Here is a 25,071-nt window from a genome sequence, read left to right as displayed (position 1 = left end):
ACCCTGTCTCAAAAAACCCAAACCAACCAACCAAACAAAAACAAACAGGGTCAGGCATGTAGCCCAGCAGAGCTATGCCTGCCTGTGCAAGGTCCTGAGTTCAATTCCTGGTACCAGAAAACAGAAACTTCCTGAGTACAAAGTGTGTGCTGCATCTCTGGGTGGGGGGACTTAGAAGCTTTCATTGTGGAGTGGAGTACATACACACCTAGTAGGATTTTATGATAAAAGTTAATGAATTTTGCAGATATTAAAGTTTAATCATGAATTATTTTAAAAAGGTTATTCCTTTAGTTTTGTCTCTCCAACTAGAGTGCAATGTCTTTCTGGATGAGGGCTCTCTATCTTGCTCTATCTCATTCTACCACAGGATTTTGGAAATGCCTACTTACTCTATATCTTAGCTTAAAAATTCCCAAATGTTTGCAGTTCATGATGCCCCTGTCTCGGTTTTTCTCCTGCCCAGCAATTCTAGCCCAAAAGAAATAACTGTTTTAAGTCTAGACAATACTTCAGAAGTATTTATTTTCTGGCAATTTAGTAGTTGAGGAAATGATACGTACACGTTAAGACCCAAAAGTTCAATTTTCTTTTTCTTTTTCCTTCTTTTGGATTTCTTGAGACAGGGTCTTGGAGTTCAGGCTGGCTTTGAACTCACTATGTAGCCCAAGCTGGTCTCAAACTCAGTGATTCTCCTGTCTAAGCCTCCGGAGTACCCTTATTATAGGTGTGTGGCAATATATGCCTGCCTTCTTTCTATCTATGCTGGATATCAAACTTAGTGTTTTGTGCATGCCAAGCAAGTGGTTTACTGTTGAGCTACACCGTTAGCTCTATTTGATTTTTTTTTTTTTTTTTTGAGATAAGGTCTCGCTATGTAGTTCAGGCTGGCCTTGAACTCACTATAGTCCAGGCTGACTTGGAACTCACAGCAATCCTGCCTCAGCCTCCCAAGTGCTGGGTTTATAGGTTTGCACCACCACCCCTGGCTTATTTAATTCTTTTTTTTTTTTTGGTACTGGGGATCGAACTTGGGACCTTGTGCTTGCAAGGCAGGCGGCAGAACCACTGAGCTAAATCCTAGGCGGCTTATTTAATTCTTAAGTAACCAGTTACTTATAGCTAAGGGTATACATACCTGTTGAACACTGTACAATTTCTCATACCTTAAGAACACTTTCATCATTTCCTTTTCCACATTCATTTTCATGTAATACAGTACTTTGGTACTTTTTTGGGGGGTGGGGGTGTCTTGGAGACTGAACCTAGGACGTTTACACTAAGCTACATTCTCAACCCTTTTTATTTTTTGAGATAGGGTCTTGCTAAGTTGCCCAAACTGGCCTGAAACTTCTGTCCTGCCCCAGCCTCCCGAGTAGCAGGGAATACAGGCATGTGGCACTGCACCTAGTTAGTGCTTGTTTTTATCATAGCTGCCACCCAAAAACCCACGTCACAAGATATGATGTCATGAAAAGAAATATGTTATGATCTAAAGTTGAAGGTGAATTACTTTGAGCTGGTAATTCAGATGATCTAATAGAATTGCTGTGTTTCCTTTGAAAAATTAAATCTTGGGCACTTGTGATTTTTTTGCAGTGCTTGTAGGGCCCTTGGGCATAGTTTGGGAACTGTGGGTTTAAATGTCATTTCTTCAGTGAAACTTAACCTGAATTTTAAGATGAGGTGCCCTTAGTCTACTTCCTAGCCTTTGTTACTTTGTAATCCTGTTGTCCTTACAACATTTACCTGTTTGTAATTTGTCTTTATAATTATTTAACTCTTTCATTATAAGAGTCAGAAGGGTGAAACCCCTAGATTAAAAAATTTATTGTATCTTTAGTGCCAAGTGTAATGTCTTGGCATAAATTGATACTTAAATAGTCTTTGAAGCTAGTTGTCTGGGCTCCTTTTTCTTGGTGAGTTAAATTTTTGGCTCTTTAGTTAACTCCACTGAAAATTGGGGATATTGATTTACTTAACAGGGTATCATGAGTGTTAACCAAGAGAACCTATATAACAATGTCTGGCACAATGCTGGAAATGTATTTGGTACTTAATATATGTCATGCTGCCCCCTAGCCTATTCTTCCCTTACCTAAAAATAGTGAAAGAAATGTCTTGAGCGGTGTAACCACCTACTCTTTGGTAGTGATTCTTAGTCATCAGACAGACCCCCCAAAATTGAAAGGATACAAATAAATATCAGCAATGTTATACCTATGTATTTTGTCTAATAGGCACCATGGGGTGTTCAGATTCCAGTCAGACTTCCTGTGGTTGAACTTCAGTCTACAGCCTACTATGTGTATGACCTTGGCCAAGTCATTTAATCTCTTTCATTTTCCTTACCTGTAAAATGAAACTAATACATAGTAGCTACCTCATCAGGTCATGGTGAGCTTTATTTTTTTATTTTTTTGGGTACTGGGGATTGAACTTGGGTCCTTCTGCTTGCAAGGCAGATGGCAGAACCACTGAGCTAAATCCCCAGCAATGGTGAGCTTTAAATGAGCTAATATGTAAAAATGCTTAGGGCAGCTCCTGGCACGTGCTAAGTCCACGAGGCTCTCCCTTGTGGGATCCACCAAGGTCAATGCCTGCAGTCTGAGGCCAGCCTGAGGGGGCTGTCCCACACCAGGGCAACCTGTATAAATGTTACTGTTAATTATTAGTGTCATCAGCTTGCCTTGTTCTGTTTTACCTGTCACTCCCCCTTACCTTCCTTTGATTTTTTTTCCCCTGAGATACCTTCCTATGTACTTTGGAAGCTGTAGAGGCTATTCCTTTTGTTTTAGTAGTTACCCTAGACCAGTGGTGGCCAACCTATGGCATGCGTGCTGCAGGAGACATGCACAGCCCTCTCTGTCGTCATGCCAGCCAAGTGTATGAGCTGTTTTTCCTAAACTAAAGCCTTAGTATTCAGGTTTAATTGCAGAGTTTGCACTTTGCGATAAATTAGTTTGGGGTTGCAGTTTGGGCACTCAGACTGTAAAAGGTTCACCATCACTGCCCTTTTAAGCGCACATATTTAAAGTCTAACAAGATCTTTACTCTTCACTCAAACAGTGCAACGCCTTAATGTTTGTTTAGAATATCTCCCATACATACATACCATTTACTTTACTCACCATTTTTCTTATAAAATATATCCTTCAGAGTTTCTTTAATCAGTATAAGTGTGTGGTTAGGAATTTTTGCTGTTTTTCTCTGCATGGTGGATTTTTTCCTAGTTCGGGCACTGAAGGTACCTGTCTTTCAGACATCCTGACCTTACTGAGACTCTTTAATTTGACTTCTCCACCCACATCTTTGTTGTTCTTGTGATCTGACCCCTCACCCCAGTTAAATCCAAGGCTCCAGCTGTCAGGAGTGAGGAGTCATCAGAGCAGCCGGACCTAGCACTCACTGAGATTTGTGCTTTTTTTAAAAGCACATCTAGAGTCTTTTTTTTTTTTTTTGGTACCTGGGATCAAACTCGGGACCTTGCACTTGTGAGCCAGGCAGTGGAACCACTGAGCTGAATCCCCAGCCCTTTTAAGCACATCTAAATGTTTTCTGCCAACTCGGTAATTCTTTTTTAAAAGAAATTATTTTGGATGATGTATGTTGTTTTGGGTGAGAGGGGTTTCTCTAGAAAATACATATTTGTAAGCTATGTAAATTTTGTACTTCTGTCAGAATTAGGTATCTCTACCTAAGTCCTGTCCTAACTCACACCGCTTTTTTTTTTTTTTTTGGTACCGGAGATCGAACTCGGGTCCTTGCGCTTTTGGGGCAGGTGGCAGAACCACTGAGCTAAATACCCAGCCCTACACCACTCTTTAATATTACTTTTTCCCTTGTCCTTATTCCTTTTGAAATCTTATTTGATCTGTATCCTTTGAATTAAAGTTTTATTGCCAATTACTGGTTGAACAAAATGTTCCAGTTAAGATGCTAATGATAGGACTGTAGTCACTGAATTAAAGTTTTATTGACAATTACTGGTTGAACAAAATGTTCCAGTTAAGATGCTGATGATAGGACTGTAGTCCCAAAGTCATATGGAGTACAGTGTTTTAAGAATTTACTTTCTGGACCGGGGGACTTAGCTCAGTAGTGCCACGCCTGCCTTGCAAGTGCAAGGTCCTGAGTTCGAAACCCTGGGTGGGGGTGAGGGATTGACTTCCTGAATTAAAATTCAGAGCATTTCAGAGAAGTTACTCTAGTAGTGAGACTTTTTGACCAGGTAAGAGAGAGTTTTATTCTGTATGGTGAGTAAAGGTAATGAAACATTACTTGGTAAAGAAAAAAGCAGTTTCATGAAACATTCGTTCCATGCCTGGTTTCCATCAGTGTTCTCCAGAGTACCTTTAAGTTAGTTTCATTCACCATTAGGATTATATCCCTGCTATACACAAGACTACTTCCTCGCTTACTTTCTGCTTGGGGCTTCCAGAATGTATTAGTTATTGATGTTTGTATTAAAAGTATTATGTTGCTGGGTTGCCTATAATCCCAGCACTCAGGAGGCTGAGCCAGGAGGATCACTGTGAGTTTGAGGCCAACCTGGGCTACTTAGTGAGTGTGAGGCCAGCCTGAACTGCATAGAGAGACCCTGACTCAGAGAGGGGTGGGAGGGGGGGAGAGAGAGAGGAAGAAGAAGAGAAGAGAGAAGAAAGAAAGAAAGAAAGAAAGAAAGAGGCAAGTAGCTAAAGCAAGAATAGTCAGAAATTGGATCAAAATAGATCAAATATATCTGGCTCTTTATGTGTGATTAAAGTTCCTGATCTCCATCTCAGCATCTAACAGAACCCTATGAACTTTGAATCTCAGCCTCTCCCTCTCTCTCCTCCTCCCCCTTCTCCTTCGTTCTTTCTCCTCCTTCCTCTCCAGTACTGGGGGCTGATCTCAGGAAGCTCTAATCTATATTCCCAACCTCTTTTTAAATTTTATTTTTGACATAGGGTCTTGCTGAGTTGCCCAGGCTGGCCTTGAACTTGTGATCTTCCTGCCTTAGCCTTCCAGGTAGCTGGGATTCTGGCTTGTCCCACCATGTCCAACAAGTCTCTCTCTGTCTGTCCCTGTCTGCCTCTCTGTCTCTCTTCCTCTCCTCTCTCTCCCTCCCCCAACCCTTCCCCTCCTTTCCCTTCTCTCAAACTTGCACCAGCAAGTACTGTTATTTTAAGGCCATAGTAGTTTGAAGACAGAAGACTGTATCTTCACCTGGGTCACTAAGGAATTACCTCCAGTCCCCACTGAGGAATAATAAAGTCATTGGGTGTTAGACGCCCTGGGTTCAGGTGCCAGTTATCTCTCCACTAATTGGCAAGCTAGCATATCTTAGTTTCCCCTTTTGTAAAATGAGGACCGTGGAGTAGATCTTTATCTCAAGACTTCAGTGTTAGAGAGTATATAACACAATCTAACCAAAAGGCAAATGATCTAGTTACTGAAAGTATGTGTGGCACCTTTGTAAAAGTCTGTGTTGGCTATATGGGAGCACTAAGGAACTACATGTAATCAATTCCTTTCTGTATCTTGTTTTCATAGAACTTCATAGTGGAACCAAGGAACCTGTAGAATTGAGAAAAACAAATGAGTATTTAAAATGTAACAATTATACGTATGTATTTTTTCAAACTAAAAATGTTTAAGAAGCTAGGAATTTTAGGGTGTAGCTCAGAGGTAGAATGCTTGCCTAGCATGCTTGAGGCTCTGGCTTCAATCTCCAGTACCACAAACATACATGCATGCATGCTTGGTGGGAAGGCCCTGGCTTTAATCCTGAGTACTAGAACAAAAATTTTTTTTTTTTAACAAATGGGATATTAGAACCAACTTTCTTACAGTATAACACAGTGTTAGAAAAAATGTAGGCTTGGTAGGCAGATAGTGATTTGGAAAACAGTGTACCATCAGTGGGTATATTGCTGTTTGATTCTGTGTCTTTATTTGTGAGTTGATGATAATAATGCCACTTCTCCAGCATATTATAAATGAGGCAATACTTTGTTTGTTTGTTTGGTAACAGGGATCAAACTCAGGTCCTTGCATTTGTGCAGCAGGCAGCAAAACCACTGAGCTAAATCCCCGGCATGAGGTAATACTTTTTTAAAAATTGAGTTTATTGATACATTTTAGGGATACATTATGATCACATTCATCATTTGGAATTTGTACCTGTACATGGTATCTTGATTCTTACTTTTTCCCATTCCCTTTCCCTTCCTTCAACACCTCTACCCCTCCCGATTTACAAAAGCTTTGTTTCTATTTTTTCCTTCTTTTTAAAAATTTTTCTTTCCCTTTTTTCCTTGCCCCCAATACTCCCTCCCTAATTCCCCTTCCCTTTTGAGCATTCTCTTCCTGTTTCACAGTATCTGTTATATATTTTGATCCTTAAATGAGATAATACTTAGTTTTTAGCATGACATTCAGGAAGATTGTAAATGATAATTTTATTATTTTATTTATTTATGTTATTTGAAACAGAGCTGGTCTTGAACCCACTAGGTAGCCCAAGCTTGCCTCAAACTCATGGCAAACCTTGGGAAAACTGAGATTAGAGGTATGAAATTCCATGCTCACCTATCATTTTTAGGAAAGACCTATAAAAAATAAATAATTGGATAAAAGTTATGGGGGAGCATGATACCCATACTATTTTTAGTTAAGATTTTTAAAAATCTAAATAGTATCTTAGAGTCTTAAATAAGATCTTTATACTTAGAGAGGATGTTTGCATTAAATTTTAAAATCCTAGGGAAGGTAAATAGATTTAAGGAAAAGTCTGTGGTGTAAATGCTATTTATATTCAAAATTTATTTATATTTGGGCCGGGGATTTAGCTCAGTGGTTCTGGCACCTGCCTCGAAAGCGCAAGGACCTGAGTTTGATCCCCAGTACCAAAAAAGCAAACAAACAAACAAAATTATTTATATTTGTGTTCACAAGAGGCAGCAGAACTAATGATCTGAGAGACAGATAAGTATTATAACTTAATACTGTGTGCCTTGATTATCCTGTTGTTAAAGATGTAGGTACTTTTTATTTTGGTTACTTTTTTATTTCAAAGATGGTTGTATACATTATGGAAAAATTAGAGAATATTGATATAAAAAATCACAAAAATTGCGAGTAATCTCGTCATCCAGAGAAAATTACCATTAATCAGTATTGTGGATTATTCTTTCTGTTTTGTTGTCATATTTTTGATTTTTGTTTTTGAGACGGGATCTGGCTATGTAGCTCAGACTGGCCCAAACTTGCTTTGTAGCCCTCACTGGCCTAGAACTTGTGTTTCTCCTGCCTCAGCCTCCTGAGTGCTAGGATTATAGACACTTGCTATTCAGCCTGACTCTAAATATACTCTTTGGAAATTTACTTTTCAGTTATATTCCAAACATATTACCATGTTAATAAATGTGCTTTTACACTATAATCTATATAACTACATCAAACTGTACAGGTTAAATATATTATTTAATTAATTTCTAATTTTTTGGAAATTCTCGTTTCTGAATTTTCAAAAGTTGTATTCAGTATTTATTTATTTGGTATTAGGGGTTGAACCTAGGGCATTGAAGGTGGTAGGCATGCACTCTACCACTAAGCTATGTCCTCAGCCCAGTGTGTTTTTTTAAAAGTAGCTTTGAAAAATATGAAATTTGTGTATCTTTCAATTCACCTATTTAAAGTGTATAATCCAATCAGTTTTGGCATATTACATTTAAAATTTCTTAAATTGTAAAATGTAACATGAAAATTTGCAATTTTAGTTAAGTGTATAGATCAGTAGCATTGATTGCATTTGCAATATGAATGTATAACCATCACCACTGCTATGTATTTTGAAAATATTTTTATCACCCCAAACAAAAACTGTAACCATTAAGCACTAACTTCTTATTTCTTTTAATAAAAGTGTTTTTTTTTTCTTTGCTTTAAGGCAGGGTCTCCCTCCCTATGTAGTCCAGGCTGGCCTTGAACTCACTGTGTAGTCCAGCCTGGCCTCACACTCCTGAGGATCCTCTTGCTTGAACCTCCTGAATTCTGGGATTACAGGCATGCACCACCATGCCCAGCTTCCTTTGGGCTGTTGCACAGAGTGCTGTGATGGGCATTGGCACACAAGCATCTGTTTAGTCCTGCTTTCAGTTCTTTGGAGGTATATACCTTGGAGTGGAATTGTTGATTCATAACATAATTTTGTGTTTGTTGAGAAACCACCAAACCCTTTTCCCCAGCAGCTGTACCATTTTGCATTCTCAACAGCAGTGTACAAGGATTTCCCATATCCTCACCAGCACTCACTATTTATTGTTTTGTTGTTATTGTTGTCTTTAAAATTATAGTCATCTTAGTAGATGTGAAGTAGTTTTTTCAGATAGTGCATCTTAAAAATTATATTTGCTGGGGCTGGGGATTTAGCTCAGTGGTTTCGCTGCTTGCTGTGCAAGCACAAGGACCCGAGTTCGATCCCCAGCACCAAAAAAAAAAATTATATTTGCTCCTCTTTAATTGGGTTATCTATCTTTTTATTATTGAGGTATAAAATATATATATTTGGGGGGGTACTGGGGATCAAACTCAGGACCTTGGGTTTTCGAGGCAGGTGGCAGAACCACCGAGCTAAATCCCCGGCCCATGAGTTACATATTTTAGATGTAAGTCTTTTATCTAAATACATGATTTGCAGATATTTTCTCTTATCATATACAATATGCTTTTACTTGCCTGTAGTGCAGAGATGAAAAGATTGATAAGTTAGTCCAAAACTAAAAGAGAAGTATAACTGATAAGTGTTTATATTATGGTTAGGACATGGAAAAGAAAGGGAATGGTAATAGTTGGAAAGAAAGGTATAGCAACAGATTCTCATTACAGTGTACCCTTGACTTACAAACTCAATTCATTCCTGAGGGCTGGTTGTAACTCGGGTTGGTCAGTTGAATGCTCAGGTTCCTCTGTACAGCCTTTGAAGTGTCTCTTTTATACAGGCAGATCTCAGTGTCCTTAGAGAGACACTGGCCCAGAATTTCTCAACCTCACACAGGAAAGGATGTTGTAATGTTCCTTCCAGGACTCTTAAGGGTTAAATCTGTAACTGAGACCATCTGGAAGCACAAGTGGTCAACATTCGAGTCATAACTCAAGACTTTGGTTGTAAGTTAAAACAGAAATTCCAGTTGTAACCCAAGTTGCTCATATGTCAAGCAGGTCTTAACTCGAGGGTTGACTATACTTTGATTTCAAGACCTAGTTGGGCTCAAGTTAATTAAGTTACTTTAATGGAATGGGAGAAGGTGCCCATTTGCAAACAGTTTTCAGTACACTTTATATTGTGTAATCGTGGCAGGAAAGAAAATTTTATGGAAAAATTTTCCATGAACTTACCATATTTTGGGATGTTTCCCTAATGAAGTTGGGCTGTAATCAAGAACCAGGAGCCCCATCTGCAGCATAAAAATGGCTATAGTTACCTGTGATCAACATTAAATCTTTGGGCTAGGATTTGATTGCTGTGTCATCAAAACTGTGTATTTCTCCACTGACTTAACTTTATTTATTTATTTGTTTGGGTTTTTTTTTTTTTTTGGTACTGGGGATCAAACTTGGGTCCTTGCACTTGCACAGCAAGTGGCAAAACCACTGAACTACATCCGGGGCCCTATTTGCTTTTTTTGAAACAAGGTCTCCTATGCAGTTCAGGCTGGCCTTGAACTCACTATGTAGCACGGACTGGCCTTGAACTTCTGGTGATCCTCTTGCCTCAGGCTGCCAAGTGCTGGAATTATAGGCATGTGCCACTGTGCCCAGCTACTGACTTTAATTTTAGATTGAGCAAAAAATATTCATGAAGACAAATTTTATACCAAAACATTTTAAAAATGTACTACTTTTCAAAGCCAAATAATTTTTCTTATACTTTGTTAATGTAGTTTGTTAGACTAAAAATGAGTGTCATCTTTTACTTCACATACTTTGAAACTGTTTGAGTTTTTATAATATATATGTACATATCTAAACTTTCTAAGTCTTAATTTTTAAAATGCACACCTTTAAGAAGCAAATATTGACGAAGCAAGATCATACTTGTTGCATAAGCAGTGATTACTTTTCTCGAAAAAGCCAATTAAGGAAGGTTGCCTAACGTACTAAAGTTCTGAAAGTGCTCCAACAGGTTATTCTTGAGACTGGGAGACTATTGTTGTCATATATTGTCTGTGCCATAGAAATGGCATTTTCAGAAATCTTACTTATACTTTTAACTCCAGTGTCTAAAATACGACTTCATTCGATATGTTGCCTTTTTTTTTTTTTCTTCTTTCAAATCATTTTTCTTTTCTTTTCTGGATGAGAATACATCTACATATGATTCTCTAGAAATGACATGCTTGACTTACAACCATGTTTTGTTGTTTAGTACTCAGTCCTATGCTCCAAAATACAGAAAGTCGAAAGAGGGGAGGGCAGGGGAGAATACATCTGTATCCCTTCACAGTGCACTACTTCCTGTAGATTACACTGTATCAAAATCACAAAGTATAATCCTTTTATTTTATTCTTTTCCAAAATTTTTAAATATTCTAATTTCTTTACATTTCCATCTAAATTTTGATTTCAGATTTCCTGTGCCCATAAAATATACTGCTAGTTTTTATTGGAACTGTATTAAATCTATAAATCAAATTGGGAAGGACTGACAGTTTTTATATGAACATAGTATACTTCTACATTTAGGTCTGTTTTGATTTCCCTCAGTACTATTTAGATTTCAGCATACACATCAAGTGTACATGTATGTTATATTTATACCTAAGTATCTGTTCCTTTGGAACTACTGTAAATAGTACTTATTCTATGTTCCTATTGTACATTGCTAGACAGTGGTTTTTCAGTATCCACAAGAGAGTGGTTCCAGGAAACTCCACAAATACCAAAATCCACAGATACTCAGGTTCCTTTAAAAATGGCATAGTATTTGTATACAACCTATACACATCCTCTTGTATATTTTAAATCATCTCCATATTAGTTATAATACCTAAGACAATGTAAATACTACATAAATACTTGTTATATTCCCTAGGGAATATGACAGCAAAGGACTTAGTTCAGACACATGCTTAGTTCAGCCACAATTTTTTTCACACACTTTTAATCCATGGGTGGTTGAATCTGCAGACGATGAACCTGAAGAAATGCAGAGCCAAATGTCTAGAGAATTAAGACTGGGATGGGGGTGGGTTTGTGTGTGTGTATCATATCCTGTGACCTTGCTAAACTCTAGGTTTTTGAAGATTCTTTGGGACAATCATGTTGTCTATCAATGGAAACAGTTTTATTTCTTCTTTCCCAATCTCCTTGTCTTTTATTTCCTTTTGTTGCCACATTAATGCTGACCAGGATTTTCTAGTTAAATACTGAACTGGAGAGAGGTTAAGAGTAGACATTCTTGCTTTGCTCTTGTTCATGAAAGAAAACTTTCATTCCTTCACCATTAAGTATGATGTTAGCTGTAGTTTGTTTTGATTATGATTTTCCTTTTATGAACAGTGGAATTTAATTTGCTTTTTTTTTTTTTGAGGATTTCTGCAGTATGTTCATGAGGTAAATTGGTCCATAGTTTTCTTTTCCTTTGTCCTTCCTTTATTGTTTACTGTTTGGTTTACATAATCAGGTTAATTCTGGCTTCATAAAGAAAAGTGGAAAGTGTTTCATCATCTTCTAAGTTCTGATCCCTCGAACTGACTGCTTCCCAGTGTCAGTGGTCTGGTTTCCCCACTATTAACAGGTGGGGAAAACATCGCACTGAAGTCCAGCAGGTCGCTCAGCTCCTTGTCGGTCCTTGTCGAGGCCATGCACTGTTGTTGGGGGTTCACCTTCGGCCACTTCTTGAAGGTTCGGCCCTTGCGAAAGTTCCCTCTGGTCGCCCGCGGGTGGGCTCAGCAGTCGCCTTCCTCTGGGCGGGCTGCGGTCCCCCCACAGAACTTGTGGGTCTCCTAAAGTGGACATTCTTTTTGCTAATATGTTTCCTTTTAAACCTTTTCTGCTATGCCTTTTGGAACCTCTCAACTGAGTATTTCTAAATTTCCATATGTCCCTAAATTTCCATCTGTTTCTAAACAATAAAACTGGACTGTTTTCTGTCTCCTGTAACTCTTGACTGCATGCCTGTACAATGTGTTTCTTTGTTTCCATGTTATATTTTTCTTTCTTCTCTGTTTAAGGAGTGGATCACTTTTCAGAGAAATTGTATCTAAACATTCACATTGATTTTTGGGTTTAGAACAGTTCACCAATATCTGTCTCTTCAGCTGCTTTTTCTGCAGTTATTTAGTTTTAAATTTTCAACATGTTTTTATTGTGCAGATACTGTTTCCCTTTTTTCTTGAAATTAGATGGTGTTTTTCATATTGAAATTGGAAGGTGGGGGCCAAGCATGCACTCTACCTCTGAGCTACACTCTCAGCCCCCTTAGACTTAATGTGAAGCTGTTTTGAATATTTCTGTGCTACTAGGATTTGGTATTAATAAAACATTTAACTCATGCTTTGCAATATTTGCTTCTTAAACGTATGCAGTTTTTATGATAACAATTAAAACATTCAGATGTTTACGTATACATTATAAAAATTCAAACAGTTTGAAAGTACATGAAGTAAAAGATGTAAAAGATGACAGCCTTTTTTTTTTTTTGGTACCAGGGATCTAACTCTGGACCTCGCGCTTGCGAGGCAGGTGGCGGAACCTCTGAGCTAAATCCCGCCCCAAAAGATGACAGTCTTAACAAATCTCATTCTACTTATGTTATCACTTAACAGGTTTTTGTGTGCATTTCTGGTCCTTTTTAATGTGTTCATAAAAGGGCTGGGCGTGGTGTTGCACACCTGTAATCCATCATTTGGGAGGCTGAGGCAGAGGATCACCATGAGTTTGAAGCCAGCCTGGACTACATAGCAAGACCCTGTCTCAAAACAAAAAAACCCAAGAACTTATTCATACAGAGACATAATGTGTGCACATTTGTATATCTTGAATTTTTTTTGAAACAAAACATTTATTGGTACATTTTAGATATACATAATGATAACATTCATCATAGGAAATTTGTACCTGTACATGGTACATCTTGCTTCTTTTTTCCCCATTTCCCACCCTTCCCTTCAACCCCTCTTGCCCTCCTTATTTACAAAAGCTTTGTTTCCATTTTTCCTTCTATTTTCTTTTTTTCCTTGTCTCTTCTTTCCTTCCCCCCACCACCTCCCTCCTTCCCCTTCTCATTAGAACATTTTCTTCCCATTTCCCAATATCTGTTATACATTTTGGTCCATATTTCCACTTTTGGTTTCTTATACCAGAAAAACAATGTGGTATTTTAAACATGTGTGACCGATTTATCTCACTTAAGCGTATGTATGGTCTTAAGGTGCATCCATTTAGCTAGAAATGTCTCAAGCTTATCGGCAGAGTAGTATTCCATTGTACAAAAATCCCCACATCTTTATCCATTCGTCAGTTGATGGGCATTTGGGCTGTTTCCAAGATTTAGCTATTACAAACTGTACTGCTATAAACATGGGTGTGCATATATCGTTGTGGTATGATGCTTTTAATTCTTTTGGGAAGATACCAAGAGGGGGTATAGCCGAGTCGAATAGAACCTCTAGTTTTAGGTGTTTGGTTTGTTTTGTTTTAGGTTTTTGAGGAATCTCCACACTGATTTCTGCAATGGTTGCACCAGTCTACACTCCCACCAACAGTGGAGAAGGGTTCCTTTTTCCCCTACAGCCCTGCCAGCATTTGTTATTGGTTTATTTCTTGATAACAGCCATTCTTTCTGGAGTGAAATGGACTCTAAGCATTGATTTAATTTGCATCTCTTGAATGACCAGAGATATTGAACATTTTTTCATATATTTATTTGTTGTTTCCACTTCATCTGAGAAGTGTGTATTCATCTCAGATACCCATTTTTGGATTAGGTCTTTAAATTGGGAAGGGGTCTGATTTTTTTGAATTCTTTATTATTCTAGATACTAGTCCTTTGTATGAGGAGCAGCTGGCAAAAATTTTTTCTCACACTGGATTGTCTTTTCACTCTGTTGGTGGTTTCTTTTGCTGTGCAAAAGCTTTGTAGTAAGATGAGATCCCAGTTGTTGATTCTTTGCAATATTTCCTGTGTGAAATATCACAAATTGGGGTTTTGTTCATTACCTACACCAGTGTCTTCCAAGTGTTTTCTACCTATTCTGTCTTCCAGCTGATTTAGTGTTTCTGTGTTAATATTTAGATCTTTGATCCATTTTGATTTTAGTTTAGTGCATGGTGAAAGATATGGGTCTAGTTTTAATCTTCAGCATATGGAAAGCCAGTTTTTCCTGCACCATTTATTAAAGAGGCTATCTTTCTTCCGGTGAACATGTTTGGCTCAGTTGTCAAAGATCAGGTGGCTGAGTGTGTTTGGGTTTGTTTCTGATCTTCTAATCTGTTCCATTGATTTTAAGTGTTTTTTTGTGTGCCAGTACCATGCTGTTTTTATCACAGTTGTTTTGTAGTATAATTTTAAGTCAGGGATTGTGATGCCCTCTGGCTTGCCTTTGTTGGCCAGAATTGCTTTTGCTATTCTAGATCTCTCCTGGTTCCAAATGAATTTTAGGGACGTTTTTTCTAGGTCTGTGAGGTATGCTAATGATATTTTCATTGGGATTGCATTAAATCTGTATGCCAGTTTTGAGAGTATGGCCAATTTTACTACATTGGTTCTTCCTACTCAAGAGCAAGGGATATCCCCCATACCAGGGATAGAACTCAGGACCTTGTGTTTGCCAGACAGGTGAGGTACCACTGAGCTACATCCCCTGCTGTAGTGATAATCTTTGCATTTTCTTATATCCTCTTTGCTCTCCTTTTTCAGAGTCCTGTAAATTTCAATGTAAAAATCTTTTACTTTGTTAGATTGATTGCTAAGTATTTCAATTTTTTTGATGCTATTGTGAAAGGTATTGTTTTCCTAATATCACTCTCAGTGACTTTGTTATTTATATATTGGGTAAATTGTATTCTCATTTTAATGTTATTAGCCTTTTCTTTTTTTCTTTTTTTTATTTTGGTACCAGGGATAAACTCAGGACCTTGCGCTTGCAAGGCAGGTGGCGGAACCAAAAAAAAAGTAAGAAACAAATACTGATATTGGTTAAGAAACCTGTTTTAAACTGGCCATGATGGCATATGCCTCTAATCCCAGTACTCAGGAGGCTGAGGCAGGAGGATTGCCTCAACCTCAAGGCCATCCTGGGCCACGTAGTGAGTTCAAGTCAAGGGGAGCCTGGACTACATAGTGAGACCCTGTCTCAAAAAACAAAAGAAAACAACGCCCTGTTTTATGAGGGCTTCATCTGAGTGAGTTTTGTTTGTTTGTTTGTTTGTTTGTTTTTGGTACTGGGGATCAAACTCAGGACCTTGCACTTGTGAGGCATGCAGGCACAGTGCCACTGAGTTGAATCCCCAGCCCCATCTGAGTGGTTTTTGATATGTATAAGGACCTATGTTACCATTGGTGTCTGCCCTTTTCCAGGTGTTTTCACAAAAACTGAATTCACCAAATTCTAGGCTCTTGTGCCCCCTGCAACAACATTTGGGTTGTAGTGGTCTATGGGAGATTTCTTAAGATACTGCTTCTGCCCAGGTAGGAGTATGTAACCTGTAGGCTCTGTAATGCCCATAAGAATTGATCATTTAGGTCCAGGGATTTAGCTCAGTGGTACCGCCACCTGCCTCGCAAGCACAAGGTCTCAAGTTCAATCCTCAGTACCAAAAAAATAAAAAGAATTGATCATTTAATTAACAAGACCAGGTGGGTATTTGCTAAGCATAATAAAACCTCTGTATCCCTCTGTTAATGTTAGAAGTTTTCAGATTATTACCTCTGACTTCCTTGAATCCCTTGGGGTTTCTGGGCCTGGTCATCTTTGACTATTCTCCATCCTTTTCTAATATAGGGAATACAGATGGATTGAGATTGGCGGAGATGATTTTAAAAGAAATACAAGTGCTGGAATTGACCAACCGCAGAATGAAATGAGAATGTGAAAATTCCAATTCATAGTTCACAGTTGCTGTTCCAGGCTATTGGAATGTAAATAATACAGCAATATGTTAGGGGATATCTAAGTCTTCACAGTCCAGTGGCTTCTAACTCACCCTTTTTCAAAAGTTTTATTGCTTACCTTCTTGCCATTGCTTCTGAAGAACCAACTTCTTTCCGAAGCAGAGAGAGTTGGTAAAGACCAATGGATTTATGGAAGTACAAAGAATGCCTTGGTTAGCCAGTCCCAGAACTCTGGAGGCTGAGGCAGGAGGATCACCATGAATTTTGAGGCCATCCTTGGCTACATAGTGAATTTCAGGCCAACTTGAACTGCATAGTGAGACTCTTTTTCTCAAAAAACAAAAACAGGGCTGAGGATTTAGCTCAGTGGTTTTGCCGCCTGCCTGGCAAGCGCAAGTCCTGAGTTCAATCCCTGGTACCAAAAAGAAAAAAGAAATGGTGCTATAATTGTCTGTAGTTGAATAGATTATATCCCTTTTTTCTCCTTTGCAGGTAATATGCTTTCATAATATCATTCTTTAATTAGAAAAAGAAGTATACTTCATGTCAATGTAGTCTTATCTGCTAAAGCTTTTTGCCTAAGAAATAATTTAGTTTCATTTATAAGTTATATACTTTATAGTTAATATATGGATTTGCAATTAAGTGGCACAGTTAAAAGGAATACATACATTTAGGAACACAATGAGGGCTGGCTCAAAATGAGATTGGAAATCTATCAATTTGTTTTTCCCTCGCTGTTATATAGTCTTTTTTCTTTATAACTGTACTTTAATGGTGATTACTTTAGGAAAAGCCTCCTTTTCAATCGTCTGTGGTTGGAACTGGAAGGAAACATCCTGGCAGTTGCTAAAAGGTTAGCCAGTAAGTACCTGAGCACTGTGATCTTACAGGCAGTGAAAAAGTAAATTCCTCAGTGCTGGTGGGTATTATTTCTGGGAAAGCTTTTCAGTATTAAATTAATTGGAAACTTTTATACTGGAAATATTTTTGAAATAAATACCAATACTTCACACATGTGCATTCAAAGGATACCTAATAGCTTTAACTATGTCCACAGACTATATGTCAGACCCACGGAGGCCTGAATAAACATTGAGGCACAAGCACCTGCTGAGTGAGTGTGCTGTGGTCTTGACTGAGGTGAAACCTGCTGGACATGATTTCCAGCATGTGGATCCTTACACCAGAGCTGCAGCAGTGCTCTTGGGTCACTGTCCACTGCTTCTTCATCAGCTTCGCAGCGCCCAGGACTCAAGACACTAAGCAGATGATGAGTAGCTCGTCTCTGCTGTGAGACTGTGATCTGCACAATCCTCAACCCATGATGCACACAATGTCAGCTTAGGGGGGTTACTTCCTGGATCCCCTGTGTCCCCCTTCCCCGTCAGCTTGACCTCTGGCTGTTCAACCTTGAGCCCTCAACTGCTGTCCTAGACTTCTTGAGTGAGGTGGTCTCAGAGTCCCCAGCTGTGTGAAGAAAACCTCGCCCTATCCCTGGGGTCCTGCTTCTCCTGGGGCACAGAGTGAGAATACCCAAAATTTACCTCTCTGGCTTTTCCTACCTGCCTACTGCTGGGAGCAGTGCTGCATTCACTCATTTTCTTACTGAAACTAGTTCAAAAGAAAGTTTTTCACACTGTCTAGTTAAAAAAATTAAAGGACGTCTAATAGTTTTAATTTACTGTTGCTTTAAAAATGTTTTTTTCATCCAATATTTCTATCTTCATTTTTTGTTTTTTTAACGGTAGTACTGGAGATTGAACCTAGGGCTTTCACACTGAGCTACATCTACAATTCTCTTTTTATTTTTTTCAAGATAAGACTTAGCCAAATTACTTTCCAGAGTGGTGAGATTAAAGGGTGCACCACCACACCCAGCTGTGCTGTCTTCCTTCTATGTCATGCAGGAAGTGCTCAGTTGCAGTCCAGTGGCACTTTCTAATTTCCACATTAGAGCAGAAGGTACCTCTTCTGCCTTTGGGGACTTGCCATTTATGCGTCATTTAAGTACATTATTTTTGTTGTTCACATAGAACAACATTATCTCATTTTTTTTTCTAGGCTAGAGGTTGAACCTAAGGTCTTGTACGTTGTAGCTGACATTGTACCACTAAACCTACATCCCCAGCCATAAGAAATGAGTAACATTTCATCAAGATGGTTTGATGTTTGATGCTATAAAGTTGTCAGCATTTGCCTAGTTTGTACTAAAATAGAGTGCCACTCTGTACTTATTTTTTCCACTCTAAATCTTGTATTATGATTCATAAAAGTTATTGAATTCGTTTTCAGGATTTGTTTGTTTCTTTTTTGAAACAGAGTCTTGCTATGTAGTTCAAGCTGGCTTTCAACTCACTGTGTAGCCCACGCTGACCTGGAACTCACAATAATCCTCCTTTTTCAGCCTTGCAAGTACTGGGATTATAGACTGGTTTTCAGGTTCTTAGAGAAAAAAAATGAAAGTAAAAATTTTATATAGTTAAAAAAATCTACAGTTTTTCTAAATGAATTTAGTTTATGTATTTATCACTAGAAATCTATTTTTTTTCAGACCTTAGGACATTTAATTTGTCCTAAAATCACTGAAGCAAAAATTATAAAACATTCTGCTTTCCTTTACAACCCCCCAACACACACACACACACACACACACACACACACACAAACTGTGGGAAAAAATAGTTTTTTACATGGGATGGAACAATATAAATTAAAAACTTACAGGTAAGGGTTACCTCTGCCACTCATTGCTTTAAAAAGTTTATGAATATTCAGTCAAAACCAAGAAGGTAGTGTCTCTCCTGAAATGCCATCCTTATGCTTTCCAAGTAGACCACAGGACACACTGTCTTGAAATGTCCTCAGAAGGCTTTGTCATGGATTGTGCATCAGTAAAACCCGAGTCCTTTCTTTCCAATGGAACAGGGACAAAAGGGACTATTCAAGCTTTGTCTTCTTTCCCTGTGGTCTCCTCCTCCTCCCCTGCCTCCTCGGAAGCCCCATCACCCTCCAAAGCCTCCCCAGCCTCTGCTTTCAAATCTACCTTAGCTGCCTCTGCCACCACCATGGCCCCCGAAGCCACCTTCACTTTAGGCTTGGCCCAGTCCGAGGTGACTTTGTTTCTGTCAATTTCGCCATCTTCCATGGCCTCCTTGGAGGCCTTAGCGTCTTCCTCACTGTTGATGTCTACAAAACCAAACCCCTTGGATGCCCTGGTTTCCCAGTCAGTGACTGTCCTTGCTCCAGGAGAACCATCAAAAAATTCCTTTAAGATCTCTTTGGTGGTTTCCTCAGACAGAAACTTCACAAATGGGGTTTTGGGTGGCTGGATTCTTGGGTTAGGTGACTCCCTGGATCCTTGCAGCTCCAGTCTGATTTTTCTGCCCTCAATTTCCCTTTTACTGCAGGAGTTTAAACCTTCTTTAGTATCTTCAAGTGAAGCGAATTCTATAAAGGGCGTAGTCTTTAGGTTTGCCATTTTGGTTCTGGGGCACTTTGATACAAGTTACCTTCTCAGATACTTGCTGAAGTTTCTTCTGTTGTGCTGTAGGAGCAGTTGCTTAAATACAGAGTTTTGACTCACCACCCCAAGTGCTATTCTTTCCACCTCTGTAGTCTTGATTGTGATCTTTCCCCCCAGCGTAGTAAAGGGAAGCAGATTGCCATCACTCTCTGTTCCCTGCTTTTCTTCAAAGGTTTTCTGTGCCTCCGCTTCTGTCCTAAATTCAATACAAGCCATCCTTTTACTCTTCCCACCCTTGCTAACTAGGTGGTATCTTCAAACACTTCTTTTAATTCATCCTGAATGACTTTGTAAGGGAGGGAGATTTTTGTCCAGAAGTGTTGTTCCATCTTGATCTTTTTTACTGTCTTTACCTTTGGGTTTCTCAAGTTTAATTTCACTGCCCAAAACTTTGCAACCAGTGAGTTCCAAGGCCTTTTCCTTGTCTTCAGCAGATTCAGAGTCCACTTAGCCATATTTCCTATTTGTACCAAGTCCATCCACAGTAGTGAGATCATTTTTACCAAAACTTCTCTAATACCAGTTTTTAATGTAGGAGGAGATTTGTTAGAATCCAGATTTCTTACAAAGAGATTGAAAGCAGTAGTTGGTTCTGTGCCTTCCATTTTCTGTTTCTTGGTCATTTCCTCCTTTTGTTTTCCAGGTACTTTTTTGACAGTTTCTTCCTCCTTGCCCTCATCATCTTCATCATCATCGTCTTCATCCTCCTCCTCAGCCATGTTCTTGGCTTTTACAGGAGTGGTTTTTGCAGGAGCTTTCTCTCCTTTGGCTAGTGTGGTCTCCATAGCTTTTTTTTTTTGGTACTAGGGGTCGAACTCAGGTCCTTGCGCTTGCAAGGCAGGTGGCGGAACCACAGAGCTAAATCCCCGGCCCTCCGTAGCTTTTTCTTTAGAGTCAGTTGTCTTCCTCTTCATTGTCATCATTCTTTGAGGCAGGGGCAGCAGCTACTGCTTTCATTACTTTTGGCTCAAATTCTTCATCTTCATCTTTTTCCACCTCCCCCTCATCATTCTCTTCCTCCTCATCGCTGTTGTCCTTCTTGGCATTTTTGCTGTTCTTTGTCCCCTTGGCTGGTTCAGCAGCTCCCTTCTCACCAGGGGCTGCTACCATGGCTTTGCCCAGTGCAGCTTCCTTCTTGCCAGTTGCTGTGACTGCCTTGGCCAGTGTCAGTCACTGTCTTCTTGGGTTGTGTGGCCGCCACCGCCTTTTTGCCTGGGGTGACAGCTGCTTTCTTGGCAGGTGTGGCAATTGCACACTGATTTTGGTTGAGGGAACCACTACTTTTTTTTTGCTGAAATCACAGTAGACTTCTTTCTTTTTTTTCCTGAGGGATGACAACCTCTTTTCCACTGCTGTCATCTTCATCTTCTGACATTTCCTCATCATAACTATCTTCTACCTCCTTTGGGGGAGATGCCATTTTCTTGGAGTTGCCCTGATTTTCACCAGCCTTTATGAGCCTCACCGTAATGGTGGCTTATAGTAGCAGAGTGTGTGGTGGCTGAGTGGTGCAGATGAATCTATGGAGACCTAAGCCAGAAATCTATTTTTAGTTGAGGTAATAGCTTGTAATTCTAGTTATTGTAGTTTATTGTATTTATAAGGTTCTGTGGTTGTGAGTGTTGCCATTTGACTGTAGTTAGTGACCCACTAGGTTTTAATTGTGAGGAAATCTCAGATCATGTGAAAAGAATTTTGGTTAAAGCTGGAAAATTTCCATTCTTGCTTTCCTCAAAATTGGCAGCAGTGACTACTGACAGCAGAATGCTTTGAAAATATGCTCTTTAAGGTCTAGCTGTTATTAAATGCCATAATAACTAGTATATAAGTGATAGTTGCTTTTTTTGTTGTTGAAACTCTTTGGTAGGGCAAAAGCTTCAACAAATCCTTAAAAAATATGGTATAAAAATGTAACTGCTAAATAGATTTTTTTTTTTTTTGATACCGGGGATCAAACTCAGGACCTTGGGCTTGTGAGGCAGGCGACAGCACCACTGAGCTAAATCCCCAGCCCAATAGAGGATTTTTAAAAAGTGGAATGCAGATCAGAAAGTGAAAGACCATCTATAAGTTTGACATGGTTATATTTGTTTAAATTTCTTGTTTTGTTGGACTTTTCAGGTAAGGTCTTTTTCTCTTTTTGACAAAGTATACATTTATTTTTAAAATTATCATTTTTATATATCTACAGTTTACAACTAGTTTCTCCTGAAAAAAAAAATAAGGCAATATAATGCCAAACCCCATTTTAATGCAGTATAAAGCTTGCAAATTTGAAGTCTCCAATGTCAGGAAACAAACAGTAAGTGCAGTAATTTCTAAATTACTATCTGGGATTGTAAATGTATATGTTGTTCATACAGCAGAGCATTACAGAATAATCTGTACCATTGGTGTTTTCCCAGAGCATTTTGCCATTGTTTAGTACTGTTTGTCTCTGATTTATTCAATGTTACCCTGTGCTGTAATTGCTAGACCAGAGTAGAGCATCCAGCAAGCAGAGACTTCCAAGTCGAAGCCAAAATAAATAGTGGGAAATGAAGCTGCTATAAAACTTTGTGGACAGTAGTTGCAAAATGCTTTTTGAAAATTGTACATAATAAGTGAGAAAAGTAGGTCACACCTATTTTTTTGTTTTGTTTTGTTTTGTTGTTGGTACCCGGGATTGAACTCAGGACCTTCCACTTTCAAGGCAGCAGCACCACTGAGCTAAATCCCCGGCCCTGGTCACACCTATTTTTATAAACCAACTTTCATAAGTTTGCCCATACTTAATGATCAGAGTACATTTATAAGTGACCTAGAAATAATTTTAAAATAACAGTGTAAATAAACAGTTGTTTTTGTACTGAGGATTGAACCTAGGGCCTTTGGACTAAGCCACACCTCCTAGCCTGTAGGGAATGGGAAGGGGACGTTACCAGAACCTCTGCAGTAAGTCCTAGTCTCTTGTGAGCCACAGCAGCACCAGGAGAATTACAGGAAAGCTAGACAAATGAGAAGAAGCTGAGCTTTGGGTCTGATCAGTGCTGCTCTGGGCAGCAAAGACAAAAACCCCCTAGCTTGCAGCACTTTTTATTCAGTACATGGGGAAACAGGGGATCACTGAGGTCTCAGTTGTGACCCGAGGCCAAAATGCAGTTATGTCTATAATGTCATAGCTGGCCTGTAGGGAGGAGAACTAGGCCTACTCAAATGATTTTTCCCTAGAATTATGTAACATTGCTCCCAACACCAGCCCTTTTAAAAAAATTTTAAATTTTGAGACCGGGCCTTCCTGAGTTGCCTAGGCTAGGCTTGAACTTGTGATCCTCTTGCCACAGCCTCCCAGAGTGCTGGGATTATAGGTAGGTACCATCATGGCTAGCAACAATTTTGTATTTATTTCTATTTTCTGTAAATGATGGAAATTTTTATCTGTCCCACCCCACCCCTGCTGCCAGGGTTGACCCAGGGCCCTTACTGAGCTATATGCCCAGCCCTTTTTTCTTTGGAGACTCGCTGTGTCTCACTGATTCATTAAGCTGCCCAGCTTTCCAGAGTGCTGGGATTACAGGTGTGTGTGCTTATGCTAACCAGGTTTGTGCGTTTTTGATAATTTATTCTAGTGGAAGGACCTGTTTGACTAAGAAACAGACATGAGTAATACTATTTTTTGTGTGTGTGCGTGCTGAGGATTGAACTCAGGACCTTGCACTTGTGAGGCAGGTGTGGTGCCACTGAGCTAAATCCCTGGCCCAATACTATGGTTTTTGTTGTTCAACTTTATATCCAACTTCAGTCAGCAAATATTTAAGTGTTTTCTTTTATTGACTATCTTACAGTCAGCTTACTATTTAGTAAGCAAGAACAAGTTTAACAAACAATTTTGGGAAATAGAAAATGAATTAAAAAAATGCATAGCTTCTGCAGTCCAAAGTAAGAAAACTTACTATAGCCTGAGTCATCATCATAGCTTGGGTAATCAAACAAGTTGGTTATTGTACAATGAGTCATTGAAACAATCCTTCCCTACCCTACCCTTCCCTACCCTAACCAATCCTACTGCACCCTACCATACCTGAAGAGGATTAAACTCAAGGCCTTTACACTACATCTCCAGCTTTTAAATTTTTGTTTTATTTTGGGGTCTTGCTAAATTGCTAAGTTGCCTAGGTTAGGTTCAAATTTGAGATTTACCTGCTTCAGCCATAGTGCTGGGATTACTGGTGTGTGCCACCACTCCCAGCTGCTTAAGAACTGCTATAAAACGTGCTGGGGATTTAGCTCAGTGACACTAGTGCCTGCCTTGCAAGCCCAAGGTCGTGAGCTCCATCCCTAGTACAAAAAAAAAAAAAAAAGAACTACTATAGGGGCCAGGGATTTATCTCAGTGGTTCCGCCGCCTGCCTCGCAAGCACAAGAACCTGAGTTCGATCCCCGGTACCAAAAAAAAAAGAGGAGCTGCTATAAAAAGGCAGGAGAGCTGGGCATCGTAGTTCACTCCTGGAATCTCAGTACTTGGGAGGCTGAGGCTGGAGGATTGCCATTAAAATCTTGCTGAATGCTTTTGTTTATAAACCGACTTGTTTGCAAACAGAAACATTTGTAAACCAAAGAATTACTGTACTGTTTTAGAGTACCCCCCCATAATTAGAAGTATATGCTAATATAACAATAAAATGTGTAGTAAATATACATAAATCACTAACCGGCATTTATTCTCATTATCAGATGTAATGCACTATTTATAATTTTATGTGCTGTACTTCTACATGAGTGGCAGCACAGTGGGGCTATTTATATCAGCATCACCATAAACATGTAATACATTGTGCTACAACATTGTAACAGCTACAGTGTCACTAGGCTATAAGAAGTTTTAGCTCTGTTATAATCTTATGGGACCACCATTAAATGACATTCATCCTTGACACAAACATTGTTGTACAGTGCTCTATAATATAAAGATTTGAGGGGCCAGGGATTTAGCTCAGTGGTTCCACCGCCTGGTTCAAAAGCTCAAGGTCCTGAGTTTGATCCCCGGTACCAAAAGAAAAAAAAAGATTTGAGATTATTTAAGGTAAGTATCTTCAGGATAGTAAAGAGGTAATTGATGGCTTTTATCCCCTGATATTTGTCAGGCTCTGTGGTAGGCAGTTTATATACATTCTCATTTAATCATGAGGACAGTACCTGTATTCCCATTTGACAAATGAGACTTCTCGTTACAAGGAAAGGCAGGAAATGGATGTTGGGGTGTGGTGAGGAAGATGCTGGTCTAAGTGGAGAGAGACTCATACTTTTAGGGTACATTTGATTATGTGAACATGCTCTAGAGTGGTCTTGAGGAGAGAGTAGGACTTGTGCTTTCTACCAACACAGGGAAGGAAGCAGAAGAATGAAGTTTGTGTAAATGGCAATGAATTCAATTTAGACTTTTTTCTCTTGCTGTTCTGGAGATTGAA

At 39.1% G+C, this 25,071-nt stretch overlaps 1 protein-coding gene and 1 pseudogene across 1 annotated transcript in view; one reads left to right on the top strand and one right to left on the bottom strand.

The window, feature by feature from the left end:
• Window positions 1-25,071, top strand: part of Cmpk1 (cytidine/uridine monophosphate kinase 1) — a 43,145-nt gene that overhangs the window by 7,062 nt on the left and 11,012 nt on the right. The gene's annotated exons all lie outside the window — the stretch shown is intronic.
• LOC106008099 (nucleolin pseudogene) lies at window positions 18,907-23,817 on the bottom strand (annotated as a pseudogene).

The sequence above is a fragment of the Heterocephalus glaber genome, unplaced genomic scaffold (genome assembly GCF_053883595.1).
Source record: "Heterocephalus glaber isolate CG9 unplaced genomic scaffold, H.glaber_assembly_v1.0 deba00001451, whole genome shotgun sequence".
Lineage (NCBI taxonomy): Eukaryota > Metazoa > Chordata > Mammalia > Rodentia > Bathyergidae > Heterocephalus > Heterocephalus glaber.
This window is presented reverse-complemented; position numbering and strand designations above follow the sequence as displayed.